At 39.9% G+C, this 26032-nt stretch overlaps 1 long non-coding RNA gene across 1 annotated transcript in view; it reads left to right on the forward strand.

Moving 5' to 3' along the window:
• The window catches only part of LOC117253493 (uncharacterized), a 139430-nt gene extending 120283 nt beyond the window's left edge, over window positions 1–19147 (forward strand). The window contains exon 3 of the long non-coding RNA XR_004501398.2: window positions 19014–19147. This is a non-coding gene — a long non-coding RNA (uncharacterized LOC117253493). The remainder of the gene's footprint in view (window positions 1–19013) is intronic.
• The last annotated feature ends 6885 nt before the right edge of the window (window positions 19148–26032 follow it).

Here is a 26032-nt window from a genome sequence, read left to right on the forward strand (position 1 = left end):
GAAGCAGAAATGGTGGGAATTGGCTTTGCAGCCTAAGCCTGACAGTTGTGTTCTTCCCGCCTTCCTGTGATCATCCCTGTCATTGGTGGGCTGCTGTTGGGGTAATCAGACAATGGCAGGCGAAACGAGGTGTCACTGTGCTGACAGACCCCTCTTCATGTTATGTCATTGTTAATCCTCAGCCTTCAGCCCGCTCCCACTGCTGCTTTCATCCAAGCATTCTCCATGAAGGGGAGAGAGGATAAATATGATGCCTTCATATTTCTACATATCAAAGTGCTCTCAAGCGGCTGTTTTCTCCCTAAGTGGCGAGGGATTGTACAGCACACAACTCAGAGCGAGAACTTTTTAAATGAGGACATCACAGCGGCTGCACCGCATTGGCTCCCTGACTGTCCCAGTCACAGGAAGTCTGGACCAAAGCCAGTCACACAGCCAGGAAAACAGGCGCTTTAAAGGCGTTGCATAAACGCTGTCTTCTCTGGCTGCGGATCACCCCAGAGGTCTGATCCTTTTAGCATCGGGCTGCCTTAGAGCACCTCTGCGAAGCTCATTGGAGACTGTGATGAGGCGTCGAGACATAGCGGAGGAAATGGTTTCAATTAAAGGCAGAGAGTGACGGGTGACACTAAGAGCCCCGCGTCTCTGTGAGAACAACAGCAAGTGGTAGAGTCTCCGACAATCATTATCCAGTGCTTTTATAGCATCTAAAAGCTCAAAACATCCAGAGTGATGGCAGAATATCTGCTCAGTGTATAAGACATCCCATAAATGGCTCCGTTTTCACTCTCTTGCTGTCTGCTTTTTTTGGCTTCTGAGTGGGCGGTGTTGAAACAACGACAGGAAACCTGCTAGTTTTGGTAAAATCTCAAGTTTATGAACGATTATACTTCTTCTCAGCAGTGTGAGGGAGAGCACTTTGCATATTTCTCTCATGTGAGCAAAAGGGACTATCTTCATTCAAATATCATCGTTATTACATTTCCTCAACATCCTCCTTCAGATCAGCTGCTGTTTGCTTCAGTGTGTTTTGAGATTTAAGACAATGAGTTGTTCCTGCTCACCCGCCTTAAACGCAGGTCATATTTTTATCTATCCTTTTAAACAATTTGTATCAGATGTGACACGCTCTGCTAAAATACACTCAGCCGTTTCATTTTACTGTTTGGTTTGCTGAGCTCTGATTGCATTTGAAAGTGATGCCACAGGTCCGTTCCCGTTGTGTGCGCTGTGCTGTGAGTCTGCGCCTCGTTTCTTTGACAGCCTCAGTGTGAGACTGATGTTTCAGAAGGTAGACATGTGTGCTCCCTGTAACGCTGTGTTTACAGAGCCTCCCCACCAAGTCTCTGCTCGCTGCATACATGGCACAGAAGGCCCAGATGAGATAACACAGTTTACTGCTGCTCTTTCTAGTGGATGGCAGCAGCGAGGGAACGGCAACCGGTGGACAACTTACACTGTGGCTCAAGCTCTGCTGTCATAGTTACAGCCTTTTTATCAGTGTTGACATGCTGACTCATGCCATCGTCATCATGATTAATGCTACAGTGATCAGAATCACAATTACATACAATCATTATTGCTATCATCACTATTAACCAAAGATCGAGTAGTCAGCCCCTTACGCTTCTTGGCCTGGAAGTGGAACCATTCACAGACAAAGTGCTTGTCTTTATCTGGACACATTTTCCCCACAAATACAACATGCTAATGTTATTAGCACAAACCTATAGCATTTTACATTGTATAAATTAGCCTAGCAGCTAGCAAGAGTTTTTCTCTACTCATATGAAGCCAGGGACAACAGCAACAATTAACAAAGGTAACATTACAAAATTCGGCTCCATTACAGCTCACAAGGTTCACTGACAAATCAACTGTCTTATACTAAACACGTTTTCAAAACAAAATATAACACGCTAACGTTATTAGCACAAACCTATGGCATTTTACATTGTATAAATTAGCCTAGTGGCTAGTGGACTAAAGCCAGGATAAATCACACACAAGACTTAAAATTCTTTTTTTGTGGAGGCTTTACTGTCTTCACAATTTATTGTTTCTTATCTGTGACATAAAAGCTTTGTTTCCACTGAGGGAAAGGATTTCAGTTTACAAAAATAAACAGGAAGTCTGCTTCACCACGACTTGTAGCAACATTTCTGAGGAGGTGCACGCCAGGCTATGGCGTAGGTTACAGTGTCAATTTGGGACACAGAGGTATCCCGCTTTAGGGTAATGGGAAGGGATACATCTTGTTAGTTAGAAGGTGAATCATCATCTCCATGAATTATGAATCATAAAGTGAATTATTGCTAAATTTGGCGTTGTAGCAGGATTCAGATAACAGTCAGGTTGGTGGGTTTGTCTTGTACGCGTGGTTGGCGCAGTTTGCAGTGGCATGTTGTGTAAGCTACCAACAGAATGTGTCTGCAGCTGAACATTTCTTGGCATTTTTGCCATCGCCATGTTGTTTTTTTGGAGCCGAAGTGACTGTATTTGGATGAGAGGTTGGAAAGGGCATTTGGATGATCTGAGGATTTTGGGGGCTTAGCCCAGACCTCTGAAAGGGGGTCAGGGGGGTCCTCCCCTGGAAATTTTTTTATGTACAAGCTCTATTTTGATGCTTTTAATGCATCGTATTTACCATTAAAATGTTTTTTAAATTTTATTTTTCAGATTTATTATGAATTGTGATGTTAAAGACAGTAGTAGTAGAGTTCTTTGTGACTCCATTTTATGCTACTGTATACTTCCTCTAATCACATAATAAGGTTCCTCTAATAATATATACAGCCTATTTAGATCTGTAGCTAGTCATAAAACATGCAGGGCTGAAGCCTCGGACACCCAGGCCTAACAATGCCACTAGGGGATGACGCTGTGGAGGAGTAAGAGGTGGGTCTGACTCTCAGACTGTGATAACACCTCACAGACAGCCTGTCACTCATGCAGCCCCGCCCTTAAATTTGCAAAGCTTTGGGCCTTAATTAAATGTCAGCTGGTGAGTTATAAAAAAATATATACATATATTGTTTTGAGAAAGCCACAGCACTTCATGCAAAGCTTAAATACTGGGTTTTATTTTTGTCGGCTTGAGCTAGCAGGAGCTATCTGGTTAGCTGGCAGGTACTGATCTGGAAATGCAACAGTGGGGTCACAAGGCCGACAGAGGCAACCAAGCTAGCACTGGCACCACCTGGCACTGTTTCTCCGGCTAGTTTTTGTGCAGGGTAAAAAACACTGGAGACCATTTTGGAGCTATAAAGATCCCAAAACCCAACTCCATAGGAGCAATCTGTGGCGTCATATTCACTGAAAAAAAAAGACACATTACATATGCCCTGAAACAGCTTTCCTGGTAGCACAAGTCAAAATGACAGCAGGAATGTCTGGCAAAGACCACCTTAAACTGCACTGAGCTGAGCACATGTCTATTTACCCCCAGATTCCTGTTACAGTCAATCTGCATCTCTTATTTAACCTGACCGAGCTCATTTACTGCAGATGAAACGGGGGAGAAATAGAAAAGAAACTGGAGATGCTGCATTTTTAATCCAGGACATTGAGTAGTAGATTTTTTTTGACAACAAACAGCACTTACAGGCGTGTAACACACACAGAGATTCTTCTACCCTGGAGCCTTGTTGTTGAGAAGCAGACAGTGAAGTGCTGGCCCTGAACCAGTCAGCTAAAGATCATTCTCTATTAAGGATCTCCTGCATAACAGCGTATCTGTCGCTGAATTCAGGATCTGCATATAACAAATCCCCAAACTGGATTTAGTGCACCAGCCCTCCCAGGGTTGTCAGCATCATAAATGTCCTCCAGCTGCCATCACTGAATATTTACTCAAATCTCTAATTGTTTCCGAATCAGCCACGGATCATTCTGGAAAACTGCGACGGGGAAAAAACTCTTTAAGAGGCTCTGTGGGATTTCATGGCATAAGTGTTATAACCATAAGCGGGAGTAGCTTTAAAAAGTGTATATATACACACCTAATGTATTTTTCATCCTTCCCAAACTGTAATGGGACTGAACAGAAGTTCAGTGTTTGGGCGCCATCCGAACTAATTACAATCACAATCCATAATTGAGAGGCAAATGCATGGAAAATGGCTCAACATCACATTTCATTTTAGTGACAAAGCTTTTCAGAGCAGCGGGTGACTTTTCTTGTGTTGTAGCTTATGCCTGGGTGGTGCAGTGCTTGATTCCGTGACAGAGTTTATTGAAATGATTTAGTTTGTAGCGGGCTGCGTCCAGGGATTTGCTGTCCAAAGGTGTTGGGTCTGGAATTTGAGCGGCACTTCTTAGTGCTCCATTTTCCTTTGTTCTGTTTGTCTTAACACTTCACGCTCGCTGCATGCTCCTTTAAAGCTTCTCTGTTAGAGTATATATTTTATCTTCACACTGTAAACGTTGTGCTTCCACTGTACTATAAATGCAGCTGTGCTATTAATCAATTGACTTGAAATCCTCTGTTAACTAAATGGATCGTATGTGTACAAATCCCCCTGAGCTGAACCTGTGGCACTCTGGCTTTGCGCACGCTCACACACAAAAAAGGAGAATTTACTTCATCCCCAAAAAGACAATAACCATTGGGAATATGGGGTTGTGCTCTCCGGTCGCTAAATCTTGTGCCACCAGATGGGATGTTTTATTTGATGGATCTTTTCTGCTTAACACAATGCCAAACCCATCTTGTTCATATTGTTCAGCTGTTAAAAAGATTTGGATGCTGCAACCGCTCTGTTGCTCTGTCATCTTGGATTTGTGCATCCACGTTGGCCTAAATATGCTCTTTCTCCGGTGTGGCCGATGCTGCGCTCTTATAGAACCCTTGATCAAAGGATAATGCACAGACTGTCACTTGGCCTCCCTTAGCAGTTGGCAAGAGTGCTCTGAATTATTCAAATGCATTCTCATGAATACTTGTGCAGCTTACAACACTGTTGATGGCAAATAACACTTATCTAAATAGAGTAACATATCCTCTTTTGTAACTCTTACTCAACACAGTAGTGAGGACTATCCTCATATTTAGAGCACGGAGTGTTGAGTTTGGGTTGGATTGTTCATTATTATACAGCAAGTGCACTTATTTTGTGCTACTTGCTCTGTACTGTAAATCAGTGCTTCCCAAACTGGGGGCTGGGACTCCCCAAAGGCGCCCCGAGATACATCAGAGGGGAAGTGGTGGAAAGTCACAAACTGCATTTACTCAAGTACTCAAGGTACTCTTTTGAGTTATCCTGTGTTATGCTACTGTATACCTCTACGCCACAGTATTTCAGAGAGATATATTGCACTTTTGACCTCACGATTTGACAGCTGTAGTTATTGTTTACACAGATCAGTGTTTTTCAATGTTTCCCATTGCAGGGTAGTGTTGTCAAAAACATCGGTTTATTGATAGATATTGGTTCTGAATATTTGAAGTGGTTTCAGTATCACTTTCTGCAGTATCAGTTATTCTTTCTTGCTCTTTCTTCTCTCCAACATTTCAATAATATTTTTCATTTTGCTGTTTTCTGCTTCTTACTAAGAAAAGTCGTTGTCGATTGTCATGCTATGGCCTTGTACCACCATAAAACTTCAATTAAAAGCCTGGTCCCAATTAAAGGTCATATGTATAGCTGTTTCATCAAAACGAATATTTTTTCAAAAATAATACATCCACAGAACGTCTAGAAAGGTGTAGAATTAAAGTCTATATTTTCCTGAAAAAAATAATTACAGTAGAGAAATAATTGTTTTAGAATTTTTTACGGGCCCAAAATATGTCAATATTTTGATTTGGCAACCTGTAAAATTGAAGAGTGGAGCGAGTGCGGGCGAGTGTGAGTGCGACACCTACTGGCTGGGAAGTATGAATCATATATCTATCCCCTTTAAAGGCCCAGTCCCTGTTACTAGCCCAGTGTGGCCACACATTTTAACAAATAAAGACCTGTCTCAATTAGAGGCCTGGTCTGGTTGCCAAGCAGTTAATTTTTACAAAAGTTCTTTGGATGTATAAAACCAGGTTGTTGCTACCCACTTGAGCTAAAATTAGTTAGCTGCTTAGGTCGCACGTACAAATATAAATGTTTAAACTTTTGTCAATATGGAGATGCTACATGTTGTTAGCTTGGTTTGATTCTCTATAATTTAATTGTTCATTTCATTTGCTGAAACCATGAGCACCAGAGACAACTGTAATTTAGTCAGATTTACTAACAGGATGAAAAAACAACGGTGACTCCCTATGTCTGAAGCTGTCGTCAAGTCAGAATATGTGTCCATTCCATGATTACCTGGTAAGTTATTCCTCTTAGTCCATAAGGGTCCACCGATCAAAAGGGTTTTTCATAAAAATTAGTGGTGTCGTCATAGGTGTAGTCGTAACTCTCTCTCCCTGATGCCCTGTTTGCCGGAGCTAGATCAAATTAACGATTTATATGTGATATGTTACTCGAAGCCTCATTTTCATACAAGTAATATTCATACTGGTTCAGATAAACAATGCGATTGTATTTCCCGTCTTTGCTGAGCAACATGTTTGTGTAAAAGGAATTAAAGGCCTGTTCCAAATACAGGCCTGTTGAATTCAGTGATTTAAGTAAATAATAGCCCGGGCTACTAATTGAAGTTTTACGCTTTTTATCTTTTAATACAGATTTTAATTCTCTGTCCTCAATTTCAGTTTTTCCTCGTGGTACAGAAAAAGGAAGTTATAAAAAATTTCAGTCATGCATAACTCCTGAAATGATTACACTTTAAAAGTTCAATAAACCTAAATTTAAGTTTGATAAACCAAATTTTATACATGATATTTCTATTTTTTTAAAAGGAAAAATTACAAGGTGCTGTAGATAACACAGATAGCACAGCAGCACTCAGCATGAAAAAAGTCATCTTTCAAGCACTGCACTGGATACTAATCCCCAATTTTATTTTATTCTCTGATATTTTTAGGCAACCAAAACCCTATATAACGAACCTTAAATGAGAAACAAGAGAGCTGCCAATGGGCATACTGCTGTGAAGTAAAAATGTAATGGTTTTAGATCCTTCATTTGCCTGCACAGATGTTCTTGTGCTGTTGATGTTGGCTTGTTTGCAGTCAGGATTTTCAGTTTTGTAAAGATTTGGGTCATGTTTTGACACAAGGAAGGCTTCATGGGTTTAATAGGCCACTTAGTAAGTGACTGAGCCATGTCAAGGGTCACCTCAGGCCCGCCCACTAGGATGCTCTGGTTCACCTGCTGCAAGCAAACATGTAGAGTGCTGAGAATCGAGCACCTTTGGATGGATAACTTCTATATTTAGTTTCTCTCCTGTCCTGTTGCTACACTGTTTCATTAATTTTGCCTGCACGTTTTTGTCTAATTTATCAGACAAAACATGAATGCTGTCACGTCAACATGCATTTAATCAAGCATGTCTAAAATGAATGAGCGATTTTATGACAGCACAGTCTGAACTGACTGCACGTAAGAATTGAAATGCTTGAAATCTAAGTGTGCAGTAAGAACCTGCATGTGAGTATGACACAGTCCAACATTTAAACTTTTTGGCGCTTCTGTAAAATGTATTAATGTTCTCCTCATGAGGAAAATTTGGGGCCCACCAACATGATAATTTCTCCATGAATGTGACTCGTGAAATTGTTTGTGTTTATCCTCTCAGAAAAGTAAAGCTATTGATTTGGCGGGCATCCGATGTCTCCTCCATTTCCTTAAGGTGAAATTTTGGAGCTGTGTTGCTGACAGAGGTCAGCGGAGCCCAGAGAGACCGTGTGACCGTGCACAAGCTTGTCAGGCCATCTTTTCCAGCCTCCTCTGATCTCGAAGCTCTGTACGCATCCCACAGAAAGGCCAACTGAGGAGATAAAGGTTGGATGTGCCTATGCGCGAGTCGCTGTTGTTAGTACAGCAGGAGGAAGTGCCTATCAAATGCAGTTTTGTGCAGAAAGATTAAATTTGTACTATTGCCTGCTCTAAATGTAACAACACCACCGTGTCTTATAACAGCAATGGAGCAGTTTTATTTAGCTTAGGGCTACACCATGTGGATTTGGCATTAAAATATAGCATGTGGGTGTTGAAATCTTTCTGTTTTTTTGTACTGAGTAGTGACCTCTTGGAGTATCTAATTTGGCTTCCAAATGCAGTAGTTAAAAGCAATCATCCATTCGCTGTCAGGACTTTTTTATTGAAACATGTGCCTGTAGCTGACAGCTGGTGGAATTAACATAACCATCATAGGATTACGTATGGATAAAACTAATTCACATGTTCCGCACTACTGCTCTATCTATCTATCTATCTATCTATCTATCTATCTATACTGGGGATACAAGTAGGCCTACAGTGTGAGATTTTTTTGGTAGTATCTGTATCTGTATCTGTATCTGAAAACCATAGCTAGTGAGTTAGTTATACCTGGTCACAAGTGGACAGCGCGAAATACAAATGTAAAACTAAAATTTAGATACTTTGTGATCCGATCGAAGTTGTCTGCGATGCATTTGACCTCATATCTTTTGTAGCAGAACACATCCTGATGCGTCCCTGAGAAGGACGACATCCAGTGGTGTAGTGGTAGTTGATGGAGCTGGTTGATGGATGGTGGGTATACTCTGCCGTATATTCCAATGGCTTTTTGGCTGATAGGTCGGTACTGTTGAGGGATTGAAAAAAGAGGTGGGTATTACCCAGCATACCTGCCCATACTCTCCTCTACACCACTGACTTCATTATCAGTGCAGGAAGTGGTGGTTGTTGTGGTGACAGGTAGGGATATCAATGGTTAACCATTAGTTGGTCAAGTGCCAAGAGTATTTTTTAACCCGTTATGCAAGTCAGTCTTTTGGTTAATTTTTCTACCCTTCAGTTTATTGCATTGCGCCACCACCCAGGTCTGGTGGGAGCTAACGTTAACTAACGGCGCCGCTCATTCGGTGATTACTGCTTGTAACACTGCCCAAACCCAACAGTGTTGCTGTAGAAACAATGGGCCCACTGTCCTTGTTTCCCCCCAGGTTGCGACAGTGAGTAGCGGCTCAATTTTGAGACACAAACCCCCTTTAGCATTGCTCATGACTGATAGCTCTGTTAGTGTGGAAAGCAGTGTCATCATTGTGTTTATTTCCATTCCAAATTTTCCATTTTCACAGGAAATGTAGTTTCTGCTTGTCACATGGGTACAGGCTTTTCAAAATAAACTTACAATGGTGGTGAAACACCTGGTTTAGTTTAGAAAAAAACACCATGGTTTGGCTAAAAGTTCACACGGGAACCGAACAGCGGGCTCCTGGGTGAAAGTCCAAAGTTTGTTTGACCCATCCACCTCCATATATGGAGTTTATCCCTTTTTATATTACAGTAGTTGCTAGTGGCGTTACACACTGCTGCCAACATTCTTAACAGTGCTAAAGGGGTGTTGCAGCTCAAAATGGAGCCACTTACTTACCGTGACTCCCCAGGGGGAGGCCAGAATGTGGCCACAATGGCTAGCCAGCTATCTGTCAGCAAAGCCTACAGAATATAAAATAGAAATATGAAATAAAAAGTAAAACATTTATAGCACAGTTAAAATTTCACCCTCTCTAAATGGATAGGGCTTTGAACGAGGCAATTAAGCCAGTCTCAGTTCCATTGCCAAGAAGGGAATTCAAAAGGAGTGCAGTTGTATTTCTTTGTTTAATAAGGAAAATTTATGTCAGAATATCACTTTTATTTACATTTTATGAGTTTCTGTTTTGTATTTATTAGTTTGAAAAAGCTAAGAGAGTTGCCGCAATAGCAAACGTGCCAGTCGGATTGGGGGATGAGGTAGACTCATACCATCATCTACCATTTTAAAATTTGAGAAAGGTCTGAAGGTATCAAAAATTGGATACCATCCAAGCCTAACACGGAGTTAGATGAAATGTCACATGTCTGTCCATCTGAGGTGTGTCGAAATCTGCTGACTACGATATCTCCAGCTGTACTGACACAGTCGCTGACGTGACTAGCGAGCATGCTAGCGAGCAGCTAGTGAGAGTGTGAACAAGATAACTGTGTGCGGGGCCTTTTGATTTTCTACCTAAGTGACATAGGCAGTAATAAAATCTGAACACAAGTGGTCAGCTGGAGACACGTGTTGAAAACAGGTGTAACTTAATGTTTCTTCACTGAAACGTCATGCTAATACTAGATATAAACTGGCTCATACACAGGACACAAATATACATTAGGATTTTTTTTTTCCAGTAATGTTGTAATTAATGTACTTATATGCATATAATTATAAGTAACTAAAACTTCTGTTCAACTGGGAGGCAAGCTAGTTAGCTTGCAGCTTGCTAATTACAAAGACATGTTAAGTGGCTAATTATACGAATGACATACTTGAGATACAAACTGTAGAAGTACATTCTAATCTTTATTTTTGTTGTCCGTAATAATTTAATAAGTGTAATTAAATGTACAGTAATTAATAGAGACATTAGGGATTCTTCTGGTGTCTTTTGGTTGAAGCTAATCAGCTAGCAGCTGTAGCTACTTCAGTAATCACACCTTGACTGGCACACTGGGTTCAGATACTCGTCTTATCAGCCTCAGTTTACATCATATTGTTGAAGAAGAGTGAAGGGGGATGAATATTTCAGCAGCTGAGTGAGCATGAGGCACCAGCAGGGCTTCATACCGTCTTGTTTGCACTTACTACAGCCATTAAGTTTACAAGCAGCATTTGTATTTATCACCAGGCTTGGATGGTTAGAAGCAATCAAAAACCAAACACAAGGAGAGAAATACAAGGTTCAGGTTGGCATGTGAAGAAAAACTGAGGTGAAGTGCTGACATGCTGATGTCTTAGCAGATAACACTTAAATCATTTTCCTCCAAAACTTCACTGCTAAGGGTTCAAAGAGATATAGCCATAATACAAATTTTTGGAGTAAGTAGTGGTGTTTGAAGTTATTTTATGGGATTTTGCTGTAAGGCCCAGAATTGATTTGCAGAAGGGATAAAAGGAAGATACTTTATCTTCGGAGCTTTGTCGGAAAAAGCTTAGCATCCATTGGTAGTTCCGCCAATATGCCTGCAGGGCATGGAGGTAGGGTGAGAGGGGGGTTGCTGGCATTGACATTATATACCAGAATGAATTGTGCTGAGTTTACACCTCCTGCTGCTTACGTTCTGCTCTTTCATAATCTTTCATGAACCATACAATGTTTTATTTAATGTCCTGGGTCAGAGAGAAACTTGAGAAAAAACAAATTAATAATGAAACGCATAGTACTGGCGAGGGAAAGAAGAAGAAGAAAAAAATCTTGGTTTGAGGCTCCTCAGCAAACAGGTCAGAGGGACCTTTTGAAGTCTACTGCTTCAGTGCAGTCAATAGTTTAAGAACTTGTGTTATTTCTGAATGTAAGGCCAGCTTGGACTTTTTCCTACCTGAAAATGCCAAATATCTCATCGCTGCTGCCCAGTGTCTCACTGCGGTCCTTGAAAGGCTATTCAAGCAGCCAAGAAAGAAAAAACCTCAGTCTCTCAGGTTGATACTTGTGTGAAAAAAGTCCATGACCGAGAGATTATTCTGTAAATACTCTTTGGTTGTGAAAAATGTAGAGTGCTGGATTTTCAACACTAAATGATGAGTGATCTTGGAGGTTATTACAACTCACAAATAAACCCACACTACTGCTCTAAATTTCAGTGAAAAAATAAAGAGAGTTTGTGCTTATTTTTATAGTGCTTGTTCTCTTTATCCCTTTGACATCAGCTATTGCTATCAGTAGCAAAGGGAGCAAGCATATGCCATAGCCATAATGTTTGTATTCCCCTGTGAATCCTCATTTGCCGTCTGTTTAGATGTGTAAGGAAAGCCAGCTCTTGGCCTCCCTGCTTCTCAGGTCTTAATTGCTTAATTACAGTCATTATTTGAACTGGAAGCAGAATCACCTGGCACCCTGACACCATGCTGGCCTTACTGGGAAGAAAGAAAAAAAAAGGCGCTTTGAAAAACTGAGTGGATGATGCGGGGGTCTCTAGAGGATGAATGAAGATGGCTGCCGTGTGATCCACACGGTTGTGATGTACTCACTCACATACACAAGACAGCCTGCATGCATATACAGTATATCCACTTGCATGTATCTGAATTCCCCACGTCTCCAGGACATTTCGGTGCTATCAGATGAAAAAGCTCCGTGTCAGAGGCTTGGTACCTTCAGAGGAAGGTCCAGGGGCTGTGTGACTTATTCATGACTCTCCCGGTGCTCTCCGTCCTGGGTCTCCCTGCTCTGCACTGTAACCTGTGTTGGCTCACAGACCAGCTCTTTGCCTTTTCATGCGCTGCAGCTCGCTCATCCTGTTTAAAAAGTAAACAGTAGGTTGCATCTGTGCTAATAATTAATGTGCAGGGAGAGAGAAAAGTGTTTATGTGGGGAAATGAGATGGCATTAACACCTCCTGCACTATGGAATTAGCTCCTGGTGAGGGTTTATGCAGCCTTTACCACACGTATTTCACCTAAGGCGGTATTTTCTTTTTAACCATTTGTCCGTTTTATACATCTGAGATCCTTTCACTGTTGTCTCTTAGACTGGTCATTTGCCATGCTGTAATTAGGTATGTATCTCTTTGGTTGAGAGAAAGTCCAACAGTAAAAAAAAAAAAAAAAAAAGGTGGTTACACGTGTCAGCTCTCAGGTGTGAATGTCTGGAATGGTGTTAATTTGAAGCAGGACATTACTGGAAATGAGCATATGAACTCAGGTGACATTACATGGATAAGAAAGGGCAGGAAAAATAGAAGAGTTAAACTAAAACCAGTGTACAGTAGGTAACGCATGTGCTCAGGGATCTGCGTTTACAGATAACATTAACACATTAAAACATTATGATGAGTTGTATGTTGGAGAGTGTGCAGACGCCATTAGGGCTGGTTAATATGAAGACATTATATTGTTATCGAGATATGAAACTGTATATTGAATATCATTGTATCGTGATATGGCATAAAGAGTGTTTTTTCCCTCATTTTAAAAGCTGCATTACAGTAAAGTGATTTAAATGCATCAACTTGACAGACTTTTTAATTGTTTTAACGCTTGCCTCAACCAACTCAGTCATTATATCCACATTGTTGATGATTATTGATCATAAATCTCATTGTGTTCAGTCATCCTTACAACTGTTTTGCATCAGAAAGGATATTTGATCAGAAGTATTGTTATGTTGAATTCTTTTTATTCTTTTATTCTTTATTTGGATCCCCATTAGCTTCCACCTCAGCGGTTGTCTCCCAGTCCTTGCATTAATGAAGCGCTTTGAGGAGATTTAAAATGATCAATATATGTATTGTGTATCGAGATTTGCCTAAAAATATTATGATAGAATTTTCCGGACGTATCGCCCAGCCCTAGACACCATGTGTTCACACATTTTTATGTCTGATACATTTATGCTTTAAATTCTGTATTTAATTCTGTGTGTTGCGTTAATGTGTTGCTGCATTACATCTAAAATTATATGTTGTTAGAAGTATAGATATCTTGATAATACAATACCACAAAGATATTTCTTATGTAGATTTTTAATGTGTAAAATATTTATTGTAGACAGTGACCCATCTGTACACTTTTTTTTTATTTTAGACTTTTCAAAATTCCTCACACATTTAGGCACCAATTTAAAACATCAAAATTTTATGTCTGCATTAAATCGTTTCAAACATAAAAAACAACAACATGTCAACACATGGATTTTGTGCACTTTCTGACGTGTGTGCAGGTACCCGAGCCTATTGATTATTTTTTGGATTAATGGATAATTCACTCTAAAATGCCTATCACTACTCCAACTACTGAAGAGATTCAATCTACATTTTTTTTTTTTTTTTTGCAACAAATTGTTGCATTTCAATAGCTGGATCCAGAAATTTTTTTGTAGTTTTAGCCATGCAGCAACAAAACAGTGTGGCTTTATGGACGGCAGCGTTGGTCGGTTGGTCCACCAGTTTGGTCAAGACTGAAATATCTCAACAACTGTTGGATGGATTGCTGTGAAATATTGTGCAGACATTCATGGTCCCAAGAAGATTAATACTAATGACTGGTCACCTCCTAACATCTAAAGACACTATGAGGTTTACTGGTTCATAATGGAATATCTTGATACCACGCAATCTATGGAGGCCTGTACCATGATGCTTAATTTAACAAAGCTTGAGATGGTGAGTAACACTAAACGTCCTAAACATAACCATGTTAGCATTGTCACTTGTACTCCCTAGTCTCACTCCGAACTAAGTTGTTGAAAACCAACACTTGGTCGGTGACTTCCGGCATTGGACACTCATGAAAAAAGCCATTCTTTCACGTCGGCATGAAATGCGGCCGGTCGCCATTGTTGTTTAATGTCACCTGTCAGTGTCAGGGGGAAATGCAGAGGAACAACAGTAAAAGTTAAGGTGGTAGAAGTCTGAGTAAGGGAGTGATCACACCGGGATGAAACGCCAGAAATGCGACGCCAGTAAAACCATTGTTTTCCTATGATACGGCGCATCTGACCGGCGTTCAAGCGTCTTTTTAGATGGGCGTTTTTCCGGCGTCTTTTTAGACGCACGTAGATGCTGAAAAGTTAAAATATTTTCAACTTTTTGAGTGTCAGACACCAGTAGCTAGCGCGCATTAAATAAGCGCTTCCAGCATTTCAAGCGTCTTTGAAGCGTCCACGTCTCTAGCGTCTCATTTCTGTGTGATCGCCCCCTAAGTCAGGCAGGAGGGGTGGTGGATGGGTCCAACAACCACGAACTTTCATGTGGGCGGCTGGTGTTCACTTCCAGTATGACTGTAAAGCCAAACCCTGTTCTTTTTTCCTGAACCTAACCACGTGCGTTTGTTGTTGACGGGGAAAAAAAGCATCATTTTGTGGTTTTGTACCGATGTAGTGCTTTTATTTTGAAAGAGACTGTATGCAAACTGAACATTTCCTGTGAAAAGGGAGGTGTATTTTGAAAACAGACGATGCATGTAACAGGTTGAAGTTGACACAGTGTCTGAGAAAGTCAACAACCAACGCACCTAGGATCCCTTGCACGTCGTTTCTTGACGTGGAAAGTCCATGACCAAATGTCGACATGTGACGAGGTCGGAGTGAGAATGTGTTGGCTAGCATGGCTTTAAAAAGGACTTAAACAATCAGTCATTTATTGAAAATTAATAATTTTTTTTTCATCAACTAAACAATCATTTTAAGTATTTTTTGAATAGCCGACATTGCTTTGGCACTATATTTATGGCTCACTGTTACACAGTGCTGCCGTGTATACAGCAGTGGTGTACAGAGTGCACTAACATGGTTTAGGCTTTATCCTGGCCTTGCTTTCTTCATCTTAATAGTAGCCCAGTGTGTGCATGATTTAGTATGACAGGTGTTATACTTACTTTATGGCAGGAATACACTTCAGCTGTATTTAAATATATCTGGCTAATGCCCCATAAAATAGTTCATCCGTTTGCATCTTTCAAGAGCCCACTCTAAGCCACTTCTTTGAGACTTGTTTTTAATCGTCCATGCTTAAATGTTAATTGCACATACCTCTCCCAAACACACTGTGTTTTTCCTTTGTCAGGGGCTTTTTGTTAGAGAAATATGTTACTAATGGCTTATGAATTAATAAGAAGCCAAACTGAATTAGACTTTCATGCAAGGTGATTGTAAAGAGCTTGAAAGCCCCAACATTTTATTCAGATTTCAGGATTTTATGGACGAGTGGGTTCCTTTTTCCTGTGGCCTATAATGCATCCTTTGTCATCGTCTCTCAGCAGTGATTTAGGCTGTGGGATGTTCCTGGTATAATTTACTTACCCAAGCAGAGCCATTAATTTTCTATTATTGTGAAAAGATGATTCGTGTTTTGGAGGCTGTCTTGATTATTTATTTAGATACACAGCAGGGAAACATGAGGCAGTGGCTAATGGAATATAAAGTCACAGGCCTCATTCCCATTCTGACATTTAACTACAGAAGCGGCACATGTGTTAATGTGTCCTCCCCAAGCACCTTAATTCGACTTGAAATTCCTAATGGAACTTGCTATCTGTGCTGGGCCTTTGAGACAGTGAGGGAGAGGGAGGGGGACACCAACTTAACACATAAATTCACTTGTCTGAGTCTTGGCTGTGCGTCTAGCGACTTAAATGCTCCACTGGTTGTATGTCTAGAGGGAGATGACAGCAGATAGTAGCATTTTTACTTGCACTGTTGCCTCCCACCCTGGTTTTATACAGTGACATGATCTTTGCTTTACTGAATCACAGCTCGGCGTATTTGTAGGGCTCTTGTTTATGTGGAAATATCTGAGGGATTAATGGAGGAACTTTTGAATAAAATATCTGTCTTTATAAATATATATAAATGATGGCTTCATAATGGTTGATAAAGTATTTAGGGAGCTTTATAGATCCGTTATAAGCCATTAACAAGACCAGCTTTTGCTTGTGAGGATGAAACGGTCACCGGTTTTATGATTAACCCCAGCAATATTCCCGACAGTTAGTATTACCATTTCAAATTTGAATTATCATGAAAATTGTGTTTGAATACTGCGCTTTGAAAAATGTTCAGTAAATACTGTCCAGCATCGACCAAATTTGGCAACAGTTTCCCAGATGCAGGTGCAGCATGCAACGTTGGGTTTGTTTTGCTGTTCCCTTGTTTACAGGGTGGGCGTGCAGCGGACAAACCCGTGATGCTGCTGGACCCTCGTCCTCATCGACAGTAACACAGACACTCAAGCAAGCATTTTAAAGACAGACTGTCTTTAATGTTAATTAATATGGTTTTCATTTGTTTACATAAGGTATCAGTTATGTCATTATTTTAATTTTTAGCGGTATTCAATGAAAAAGTGCTGCTAGTTTTGTTTTTGGTTTTCAATACAAAAATTGGTGAAATAATTTCATGTATACTTTTTTTGTTTGTTTTGTCTTTACATTTTCAGCACAGTCTAACAATACCGTGATAATACTGATAATACTAATAACTGTGATAACTGTGATATGAAATTTTCATACTGTTTCATCCCTAGTGTGCAGTTATCAATGTTAAGGGTGGTTTAATATTTTGGTGAATACACTGATTTCCTTCCCTCCTCAAAGCTGGATGCGAAGATCACTACCACTCTCATACCTGTATGTTCAAAATAAGGCTACAACTAGCAGCCAGTTAGCTTAGCTTAGCATGGAGACTGGAAACTGAGGGAAAATCTAGCTGTACAGCTTTAAAAAAAACAAAATAACTTGTCAAAGTCAATGTTTTTTGTGAGGAAATACTGCCAAGAGTTAGATGAGAACATCAATACCACTCTCATGTGTGTCTGTCTACTGTAACGCTACAGCCGGCATCTGGTTATCATAGCTTAGCTTAGCTTAGCATAAAAGCTAAAAGTTAGCTTGACTCCTTCAGAAGGTAACAAAATGTGCCTACCAGCACCTATGAAGTTCACTTATTTACACATCTCTTTTTGTAAATGTTACAAATTATTAAAAACTTTACAGGTATTACAGGCGCTATGCAACAGATTATTTCCTAGCTAAGAGCATAGACTTTTATCAATTGTCATCTCTACAATTCACTTTCTATACAGCTATAAAGTCAGTGTTTGATGTGCATTCTTGAGTTAGATAAAAGCATCAATACCACGCTCATATCTGTATGTTTAATGTAAGGCTACAGCTGGCATCTGGTTAGCTTAGCTTATCTTAGCTTACCTTAGCTTAACACAAAGACTGAAAATAGGGAGAACTATCCAGCCTGGCTCTTTCCAAACATAACAAAATGTGGCTATCAGCAACTTTAAAGCTCACTATTTTAGATGTTATAGCTTGTTTGTTTAATCCGTATGAAATGGAAGTGAAAAACCAACATTTTGTGTTTTTTACCAGGCCAGATTATTTTATGTCTGGGAGCAATTTTGATTATTATTTTTACTTTTTTGCACAGAATAAACTAACAGGATTATAACCTCTGAATAGATAAGTCTTTAGAGCTGCTGTTCGGGAAGTTATGTCACCTTTTTCCAGTCTTAACGCTAAGCTAAGCTAAACTAAGCTAACCGGCTTTTAGGTGTAGCCTTATATTTAATGGACAGATGTGAGAGTGTATCAATCTTCTCATCCTGCTCTCATCAAGAAAGCAAATAAGCATATTTCCCAAAATATCAAACTAGTCCCATAATAAGAGGTAATAAGCCATGATACTCTGAATAAGCAAGTGTCCTTTTTGATTTTTTTTTTTTTACAACCTAGCAACCCAAAAGTTGTTGGTGCCTGACCAGGCCAATTCAGTCAAAGATTGCCCTCCTTTGCTGCATCATAGCTGACTAAAATCTGAGCACACAAACATGATACTTAGTGTTAAATTACAGAGTGCCGTACACTTTCTGGGAGTAATAAAATCCCTGAGCTCCATTGTGGATAAATGTCCATAAATCCTCTTAGAAATCACAGAGAAAAGGTGTTCCTTCATACTTCAGATCTTACTTCATGATCATCATATTTGAACGTTTTGTTAGTATCCAGTGATAATTGTCAGTATGTCCATCGTTTCAGTGCAAACTGGAACTGCTAATAGCTTTTGTAGCTTTCTTAAAATTCTGAAAATGACAGTGTATGGCATGCCTGGTTATGACATGCAGTAACTCTAATAATTAAAGGCAGTGAAGGGTCAGAGGGTTCATAACTTATCTACAAGGCATAAGTAATGATTCATTAATTGTTAATAAAGTCTTTATTTAGATTAAGTTGGAGTGTTTCCAGTATTTGTTGTGGAGTTCTGAGGGGTAAAAGTTGAACAAAATGCAGTCACACTTGAACGCTGAGTGGACAGAAATGTTTGCGTGATGCACTGGCTGTGAATCAGAGACTTGACACTCAGTCGTTATTACAATTAATGACAGCGTCTCTTCTGAATGACTAATGTGTGATGAAGTGGTATGACTCTTGCCTTTTTGGCTTTTCTCCAGTGCAGCGGCCAGGGTCAGTCAGGCTTGGTCACTTTACTGCAAAGGACATCTAGTGGTTACACACCCAACTAACTCACTCCATCCTCACTGCCTCCTGCCTGCCTGCAATCTGCACTGCCTCACAGCTGTAATTGTCTAAGGTAAGAGTTGTAGAGAGTAATATCCTGATCATGAATAGTATGTTCTTCAAGGATGAAAATAGCTGTTAATTAAACAGTGTCTTTTAGAATAAAGCCAATAGAAATTGATCTCATAAAAGATGTGATGGGACAGGGAGCTGACTGACACAGTGGTAACTTGGTATGAGCGCGGCGCAGGCCGTCGGATAATTAAAGAGACGAGGCAGTAAGGACATGGCTATTAGCAGGTTAATTAGGCAATAATGAAAGAGATACCTTAGGTTACTGTGGGCTTTAGCGCAATATGATTCCTCGCCGAATGATATAAGGTGGGTGTTAAATTTAATCCTTGCACATTAATAGAGAACGGCATACCTTCCAGTCAATTATTGCCAAAAGACTTCACCTGCCCTGCACAGTCACAAATGGAGAATTCAGAATAGATTCTATTTGGTGGCTGTCCACTCCGATTAGTTTGATGAAGCTTACAAAGCTTTTAGAGGGGATATTTGCGAATTTAGCAGGTGCCACATATCATTCATGGATCTCCTTATTAGAGAGATTGAAGTGTTTCATTTAATGAGTAATTCATTTCCTGCTACTTTTTGACCCACTTTGACAGAAGTAGAAGTACGAGCATTTAAAAAAAAAAAAAAAAAAAAAAAGCCACTTAATGGTAGTTTCGTAACCTTGAGTGTGGCGGTGTCCCAGTCACTATTTGACACCGTCTTCATCTTTGTTTAAATATTCCATTTAATTATGAATCAGTGTCGGCTGTGATCAATATAACCACTGAGTGTGAGCGAGTCAGAGCGATTACAACCAGAGAAGTGTCCTGCAGATGTTAGAAGTCAGAGGACAGGCGAGGTCAGAGGTCAGTGTCCAGCTTTATCCTCCTCAGGTTGGAGTGACAGCAGAATCGTGCGCTTCATCCACCCCCTCTAATTGACTTACAAATGCTGCGGTGCTTTCGGTGTCAAGTAACTCACAGCATTAAGTATGGCTGTAAAGTCAATATGACTTTATTAGTGGCTGGGTCTCCATTGACAGGCAGTACTTGCACTTCTGACCTCAGCTAACTGTGATCTACTGTCCAGAGACCGCTCTTCTCTTCCCCTCTCTTCCCTTCCCTTCCTTCCTCCCTCTCTCACTCTGTCATTATCCCACCTCTCAATGATCATGTCACCCTCTGACTCCAAATCCCGGAAGAGCGCAGGCGGCCAGGAAATTCGACATTGTTGCTTCCCTTTTCAGGAGTCTATCGGTAAACCTCGCTAATCCACAAATCCAACCTTGGATTTGAGCCGCAGAGTCTGAGGGGAAAGTAATTGGGTTGTTGCTAATAATTGGATTTTCTGCAGCTTGGTTTAAAAAAAAAAAAAAATAACAGCCAATGTCCAGGCAGGAACGAGCCCGCACCCCTTTAAGCTTCAGTTCATAGGTCGAGACAGGCCCCAGGTTGTGCATATAAAATGATTAACGTTTAAAATCTGCTTTCAGACTCTGTGATTTAAATAGTGCTTTATTGAAAGCTCTAATTTTTGGTAAGTGTGTAGTAAGTCCTCATTATTTGATCTGAAAGGGTCATTAATGAAAAAAGTCATTAGTTGCCTACGTTACAGCTCGAGCACTGGCAGGAGGTGGTGACACAAGGGTGAGAAAATCTCTGGAACACAGAAACCTTGAAGGAAGTATATTTCCATTTCATGCTGCTAAAACTTCTAATTCACTACAGTTCTGAGACCGCATTTATATAAAGCAATATTTACTGGTTACTTAATTAACAGTTTACATAAAGAACATATGATGAGCTTAAAATATATGATGAATTGTTGTAGATAAAACCACAAAACAGTGCCATTTTCCTTAGAAAGACTAATATACAGCTAGAATTTAAAGGAGTACACTGATTTTAAGGAAGACAACATTTACTGGGAACAAACCTACTCAAAGGGGAGTCTCGTTGGTACCCATCGAACCCAGTTTCATTCAGATGTCTTGACATGAGAGGTCAAGGGACCCCTTTGAAAATGGCCACACCAGTTGTTCCCTTGCTAATATTCATCCTAAATTTGGAGCGTTATTTAGCTTCTTTTCCGACAAGCTACACCGGCATGGTTGGTACCAATGGATGTCTTAAGCTGTCTAGTTTCACAAGGTACTACTACCTTTGCCCCAGCTTAAAAGATGAGTGTGCCACAGCCTCTTAAATATGGTCATGTATTACCACCCCTTTTGGCGTGCGACTGAGAACACAATGTAAAAAAGTTAAAATCATCTCTGCCTCAACAAACAACAGTAAAATGCCAACTTGTTCTCACTCCCAACTCGTCATGGATCGCCGCTTGGTCAGTGGACTTTCACCCCCACATATGACACCTTCCGTTTTCTCAGGAAATGAACAGTTTCTGCTTGTTGGATGCGTACAGCCTTTTTCAAAAATAAACTCATATCAGTGAAACACCATGTTTTCATGTTTATTTCATTATACAACAAAACACGTGGTTAGGTTTAAAAAAAAACATCATGGTTTGGCTCTAAATTCATATGGGAGGCTAACACCATGGCCTCCTGGGTGAAAGTCCAGTGTTGTTGGACCCATTCACCGTTCTTTCCACCCAGTGTATACGGACTTTCCAGGACCTTAAATTACGTTGTTGTATGGGGGCATTTCAAACTGACGTCGCCAAAAGGCGTGTCACACCGCCGCAAAATAGTTCCTGTTTTTCACCGGCATTAATAGCGGTGGTAAATGACCACTTCAGAATGAGACCAGGTTAAAAATGCTGCCTTCACATTAAATCATCAGTAAAATTAAACTAATACTATCAAAAAAAAATTCAACCAGGACTTTTTACAGAAGTTTTACTTTTCATTTTTACAGTGTAATAGAACTGACTACCACCACTGTACATGCAGCAGCACTGACCCGCACAACCCCGTCTGCAAAGCTTCTAAGTTAACGACCGCAAACAGCAGTGGAAGAATATAAAAAATACTCTGTTACATGTAAGAAGTACTGACTTCCAAATCCCATGAAAGTTAAAGAACAGTAAGTAAATCAGAAAAAATGTGTACATAGCACTACTGCAGCTAATTTTACCAATTTCTATACTGGTAGTTTAATATTTAACAATACACTGTCATTTATGTTTAAGTTGAAATTAAGGTGATATTGTACGAAAAGTGTAAAAATACATATAACTAAAGCTCTAAAATAAATCTAGAGGAGTAAAATGTACAACATTTCCTACTAACTTGTAGTGGAGTATAACTATAATATAGTATGTATTGAAAATATTCAAGTTAAGAACGTAAAACTAAGTACGAATATACTTTTATATTCCACCATAGGATTGTGTCTTGAAGTGACTCCTTTTCTTGTCGACAATATTAAGTATGTTAATGAGTTCTATAAAACAGCCTCCGTTGTACACCATTTTAATATATGACGTTTTAACTGAAGTCTGTCTGTGAGGCAAAGGCCTTAAAAGTTGTTATTGGTGAGAAAGAGTTCCTGGCAGTCTCAGAACCTGTATTCATGGGCTGGTTGAAAAAGTCTACAAGAAGCCATGGGTAGCTACGGAAATGAGCAGCGTACCACATGTTGGGTCCGCGGATAGACCAGGGGAACAACAATGCTTCCTATCGAGACTTTGAGATCCCGGCCCAGATTATTGGAAAGGAGCAAACTTCACGTTGCTTTGAGGGAATAGTGGAGTGCTCGCTGCACTCTCCTGCAGCTTCCCACCACCCTGGATGATACAGTGAAGTCATCCCGATTGTTTTCCCTTGTGAAGCCATTAGATCTAGAGACACGCTGGCTTCACAATGCACTACTCTAACGGCCAACATCTACCAAACAAGTTCTCTATACAGCAAATCCATAGGCTCCTACAAATGTTATTATACTGTAGATCCCTGCTGGGTCCAAGGAAAGTCAGTCTTGTGTTGGGAAAAGCCGTCGAGTACAGGAAGGCAGGAAAAAAGTGCAAGGTTTCATTCTTGTGTAGTTTAGTTGGGTAGATTCTTGCAAGACTCACCCCTCTGAGGTGATCTAATTTTCATATTAGTGTTCCTCTCTATTTAGTATGTAAATTATACCTCAGCGGTGGATCTCTTCAGTGGGGGAGAAGCATCAGCATTCAGTGATATTACTGAAATATAATGAAGACATACGATGTTGTTACTTTTGTACATTGTGCATCCATTTCTAAAGCTAAAATTAGGACATTGAATCATAAACAGTAATTGCAGCAACTGTATTAAAAGCACTTTAACAGTAGTGGTAGCAATATTACTAATAGCATCACCAAAGCCCCACAGTCAGCATCTATCCCGCAAAGATTGAGATGTGGGTGAGAAGGAGAAGAGGCTCAGGCAGGAAATCTGCACCCCATCATTTTCTGTATTACTGCGCACTAAAGGTCAAAGCTAAAAAGTCTTCGTGGAGTGACTACAATTATAGATGATTTTTTGCAAGAGCCAGAACAAAGAAGCGAAAGAGCACAGGCCTTTTCCTGCAGTCATTTTCAAAGAGCTCTAATTTTGTAATACAAAATAAGGGCAAGTTAGAAGCACTAGACGATCCTTGAGTAATGGAAAAAACATCCTGTAGATTAAGGAGTCTGAAATTGGTGAGGCATCGGAATTGTATTAAGACAACAAAGGGAGGAGGTAAAGCAAGTGTGTGTACGTAAGCAATCATAAATGCATACACTCTGAATATTTGGAGCCGTGTTTAGAAGTACATGGGACATTATATATAGACCGATAAAGTATACTTATGTGTTCCTCTCTGTTAAGGTCCATTCAAGGGTTGCACGGTACAATTTGTGCATCATCCATACCTTTCTTTACAACTGATTTGAAACAGCAAATACATTTTCAGGGAAACGTAATCCTAAGTGAGTTACTTTTTTTTTTTTTTTTGATAAGAAAATGTTGGCACCTGTACCTTCCAAGTAGCAAGAATGTTGGTACTAAGAGCATCAGCCAAGCATTCACTGACAACGTATTTAATTCTGGACCTAGTACATATGCCGCCCTAGGCAAGATTCTCCTGTCCCAGCCCCCCGAACTAAGCTAATAAAGGTAAGAATAAAGAACAAGCAATTTGCAAATTTCATCCTTTTTTTGTTTTCTGCCAAAATAGGCAATCTTGTGATACCGAACAATCTTTCCCGAAACTTACCCAAAGTGCGTTTGTTGCCTAAACCTAAGATAAGAGTCTTGATGTGAACCCAAAGTTTTGGGGTCTTACTTATAACACACGTACGCACAAAATGCCGAGGCCTGAAAGAAGTGTACGACACTTCCAATGCAAAAGCTGTGATCTATAAAAACAGACTTGAAGGAAGAAACTTTTTTTTTTTGGCTTTTGTCCATAGGTATGTTTTTAGTATGGATCCTACGCATTGTTTTATAAATAAGACCCCAGGTAAGAGGTCCTACACTTTGTTTGCCAACCATCCTCACCACCCACCTGCCTTGTGAAACCTATGCAGTGCATGATGTGAATGTAGATTAGTTTAGTATAGTTTAGTTTATTAGCAATTAGGAAAAAAACAAAATTAAGACAAAAATAAAAAAAGAAAAAGGTAAGAAATACCAAAGGGCCTTTAGAAAAACTAAATACAGTGGATATTTGATGATGTAGTGTTTCATAACCTGAAAGAAATGTCTCTGAACATAATCCAAGCAGCAATTAAATTGCCACGCCAACGTAGTTATGAAAGCAGTTTAGTAACATATAAACATCATTTCTAGAAGACAGGGTTGCTGTATCAGCAGGTAAAGGCTTTAAAATAAAATAATGGAATCAGCCCAAAATAAACATTTTTGTGGATTTGACAGGCTGATGACACTTAAATTATGAGACTTTAATTGTAGAAAATCATAGACTGTAGAAAAAGGTGGACATAGCTACTGTGACTTCACCCACTGGTTTGTGGACTCCTGTTTTGATGCCTTTAGTTTGGCATTTCGGCCGTTGCCGGAGCTAGAAGTGACCATATATGAGCAAGAGGTGGATCTGACTGAGGAGCAGAGGACACTATCGGCAGACAGCCTGCCACTTTAAGTGTTAATAAAATGTAAATGGGTGAGTGATATAAAAATTCACCCTGTACAATTGTCATGAATGTTAGAATTAACTATAGAGACCAAAATCCTTTTTAATACCAGGCTGTAAACATGTTTATTTCTGCTGTAAAGTTGGACATTTTAACATGGGGGTCTATGGTGAGTGATCAGTCTCTTGAGCCAGCCTCAAGTGGCCGTTCAAAGAACTGCAGTTTTTGGCATTTCCATGTTGGCTTCATTTTTCAGTTCCAGAGGTAGCTATTGTCAGGATTGTCTCAGGGAAAGCATCATCCTGTTGAAGTAGAATACATTTTCCTTTTTTTTTTTTTTTTTTTTTTTTTTTAATTAATTGAATTACAATAAATTTGACAAGTTTTAGATGTAGTGTAAGTTGAAGTAATTGTGTACATTTTGAAAAGCATTGCATTTTGCACCACTAGGCCAACACGATACATGTAGGCATGATGATGTTAATTCCACTAAAGGAGAGACTTGATGTTTCCTGCAATTAGGTGGATAAAAAGTATGTGCGTATATCCACATCTGCCACAATATCGACATATCAGATATAGGAAAAAAAAATACAACATCATGCATTCACTGTACCACATAAAGACCTGACAATATAAATGTAAACATAAAGAGCAGCACAAACAGCATCCGAACACTGTCCACGCTGATGTATCAATATTCCCACAAAAATCTGAGTTGCCTGTCCTGACAGCTTTCCACAGGCAGTTGTGATGAGAAGCAGTGCATCATTCATTTCCGTGCATTCTGCTACAGCACGAGCCAAAAGTGAAACAACAGCATTTT

Source organism: Epinephelus lanceolatus, chromosome 6, assembly GCF_041903045.1.
Source record: "Epinephelus lanceolatus isolate andai-2023 chromosome 6, ASM4190304v1, whole genome shotgun sequence".
Classification (NCBI taxonomy): Eukaryota; Metazoa; Chordata; class Actinopteri; order Perciformes; family Serranidae; genus Epinephelus; species Epinephelus lanceolatus.